At 34.2% G+C, this 3460-nt stretch overlaps 1 long non-coding RNA gene across 1 annotated transcript; it reads right to left on the bottom strand.

The window, feature by feature from the left end:
- Window positions 1–877: 877 nt before the first annotated feature.
- LOC115962573 lies at window positions 878–2842 on the bottom strand. The gene is made up of 3 exons (XR_004085471.1): window positions 2591–2842; window positions 1766–1921; window positions 878–1340 (listed from the first exon to the last, which is right to left on the bottom strand). It is a non-coding gene; the product is annotated as an uncharacterized LOC115962573 (long non-coding RNA).
- Window positions 2843–3460: the final 618 nt, after the last annotated feature.

The raw sequence follows: 3460 nt of genomic DNA, 5'->3' as shown, positions 1-3460 counted from the left end.
TCTTTTGCTCTTTATGTAGGCTCAACATTATGGGCATCGGTTTAAGGATCAAGAGGCTAGCAAGTTCAGTAAAAATTAATTTCGACTTGATCAAAATGACTAACCTTTTTTTTTTTTTTTTTTCCTTTTTGTGTTGAACACAACATGTTTCTTCATTTGTAATGGATATTATGGTATTATTTGCGTGGGGAAAAGCTTATATGTTTTTAAGCACAGATGGTGACTTACAACAAGAGCTTTTATTTATTTATTTATTATTATTCAAAATTATTTGAGCTTTACAATTATGGATATATTTGCTCTTTATTTATTTGAGTCTTTTGGTTTTGTGATGTATGTAGAATGAAAAGGATGGAAATGTGAATATAATATTATTAGCTTGATTATTATCGGTTTGGTTGCTAAGAAAGTTGAGGGAAAGAGAAGGAAAGTCAAAGAATTGAATTGAAGTGAATCTTACTGTTTGAGTTGTTTGGTTTTGTATGTATGTGAACTGAAAAGGAGAATAAGTTTATATATTGGTTAGCTAAGTGGTTAGAATAGGCTCACTAATCACTATATTGAATTTTCATTTGGATTGCAGTGGGGTTGCTTATATTTATAACTATTTTAGTTTATTTAAAATTCATGCCCATTGGTCTTAAAATATGATTGATCCCCAAGTATGAAACTTGGATTGAAAATCCTTTAGCATATCAATTTTGTAGCTAAAAAATATGGAGGAATATATTTAATATACAAATTTGAATCTTAGAATTTTATTTTAGCTGTTTTTGTTTAGTAAAGACTGAAAAATAAAATACATAAATTAGGTGCTTAATGTGGAAGCACCAAAAGCTCATGTTATGTAACATGGCAAAAATTCACTACTGTGACTCTCTTATGCACCCCATCGGCAGTGACTCTCATATGCACAACAAACATAACCACCAGCATGACTCTCTTATGCACAACATACATAACCACTAGCGTTCTCCAACTTCCATGCACTTGTGGTCTTCAATCTGCACAACAATTTGCCAAGGAACATTAAAAGAGGTCCTTCGCTCTAGATTTTGTTGAAATAAGTCTGCAAAAATCAAGCTTTATAGCCTTAGTTAATGCCTTTTGCACAGTCAAGCAAATAGCTGCATGCCATTTGGTTGCATATGGAAGAACTACAACAACCTGCCATCGCATGATATGGTTTTATAGCCAAAACCAACCCATCGACACCATCTCTGCCAGTGTCCCTCAATTGTCAGCAACATTCACAACCCTCCACAACTTGACAAACTTGCCTTGGTACTTTTCTGCAATTACTCTGATCTGCTTGTTGTGCAATATAGACTTGTGCATAGCTGCAAAACAAAGCATTATCACTTCTTAAGCAGACTCTTTTTTCACCCCTAAACATCAACCTATAAAAATTCAGATCCTCCATCCATTGAGCCAACCACTGCTTCAAAGAGCAAGGAGAAATTAACTCGGTTCCAAGGCTCAAATGTAATCCAAAGATTCCAAACAAAATAGCCTGAGCACTATATTAACAAAGACTTGTTTATATAATCCATTGGACTGCCTAAACACAAAAAAAAAAAAGACATGTTTTCATAAAAATTCTTTAGACTGCCTAAACACAGAAATTCTCCCCATTCCATCCACATGTTTATATAATCCAATGGATTGCCTCAAGGCCATAAATATTGCAATACTCTACATCAAATTTGCATAGGAATCAATTAAATACAGTAAAAAAAAAAAAAAAAAATTCAAATTTCGTTACTGGGAGGGAGGCAGATGACTTGAAGAATCCATGCTCATGGCGGCACCAGCAGCGATGTGAGGATATCCTTCCATTTAGGCTTTTATCAATGTTATGTTAAAATCCCTCTGACTATACTTCTTTATGATGAAACACAATACGGTTTGGCTTCTTCCCCTGTATCCAGAAATACCATAGAGCTTCGATCATTCTTGAAATGGTCTATGTTACAGGCCATTCTCTGGTTTTAAGTCAAGGCTCATGCACAAAATTAATGTCTTTTATTCCTTTTCCACTTATTAGGATATAGATTAGCTCTAGACTTTTTTCAGGCCCATGCATGTTAGTTTTTGAATTTTTAGCATAGACATTAACATTACTTGCGTAGATACATATTCTGATACCAAACTTATAGTGGATTTGCTTTATATCAGGCCAAAATTTCACTATAATGATGATCACACAAATAATTATATTTATCTACTGTCTATTTGTACTTGCATATTTTGGTGGGTTCCAGTTTTTTAATTCTGTCCTGTCATTTGAACTTGATTGACCACCAAAAATAACATATATCATCCTGTAAGGCATAATCTGTATCACACATTTTGCCTTTATTCAGATAAAACGTAAAATTGAAGGAAATTACATTTGAATCCCCTTTCAATGCTTTCATTACTTCTTTGGTTGAATCAGGAAAAAACAACAATTTCTTATTAATCTAGAGCTTGAATCACATTACGAAAAACAAAAAACTTATTCGTTGAATGTGAATGAATAATCACTAATACCACTTGCAATGATTTCACTACTGAATCTCTTTGAATGTCAGAATTATATGCTTACCAACCAAATTGATTTGTGGAGATGTAGATTTCTTTAGCTTGAATGTAAGACCGAAGAGGCAGAGGAGATGCAGCGCCGGAACGTTTGTGTTTTTTGCCAAAACGTTTTGAGTTTAGGATATTGTTGGCACCGACGAGGTAAGGATGGAGGGAAAAGTTGTACGTTTGAGGCAGAGAGGGAGGCGCAGAGAGAGGGAATCGTTGCAGAAGCTGATTTGGGTTTCGACTACATTAGTCAGAGTGTGAGGCCTGGTTTTAGGAAGAGAGGGAGGCGCAGAAATGCCACATCAGAAATGCCACCTCAGCCTTTTTAAAACCAAAATACCAAATCAGATATTAACAAAGAAAATTAATAAAAGAAAAAAGAAACCCAAATTTGTTTTGCTTCTAAACCCTCTCTCTGTGCCTCCCTCTCTTCCTAAACCTAGGCCTCACACTCCGACTAACGCCTCCAAAGCACAAAAATTTAAAAATAAAATTGTCCCATAAAATTCTTTCAAATGGGATTGCAACACTTTAAAAATAAAATTGTCACATTACGGAAAACAACAAACTTATTCGTTGAATATGAATGAATAACCACTAATACCACTTGCAATAATTTCACTACTAAATCTCTTTGAGTGACGAAATTATATGCTTACCTACCAAATTGATTTGTAATCATATAATATATATAATTTCCTTGTTTCTATAGAATGAATACTTTTTGAATAGCATAATGTTGGCCTGTTTGACTGCGAATGGGTTTAGGAAGAGAGGGAGGCATTGTACGTTTGAGGCAGAGAGGGAGGTGCAAAGAGAGGGTTTAGAAGCCAAACAAATCTTGGTTTCTTTTTTCTTCTATTAATTTTCTTTGTTAATATCTGAT

This window comes from Quercus lobata, chromosome 10, assembly GCF_001633185.2.
Source record: "Quercus lobata isolate SW786 chromosome 10, ValleyOak3.0 Primary Assembly, whole genome shotgun sequence".
Lineage (NCBI taxonomy): Eukaryota > Viridiplantae > Streptophyta > Magnoliopsida > Fagales > Fagaceae > Quercus > Quercus lobata.
The sequence above is the reverse complement of the archived record's forward strand: the minus strand, read 5'-3'. Positions and strand labels throughout refer to the sequence as shown.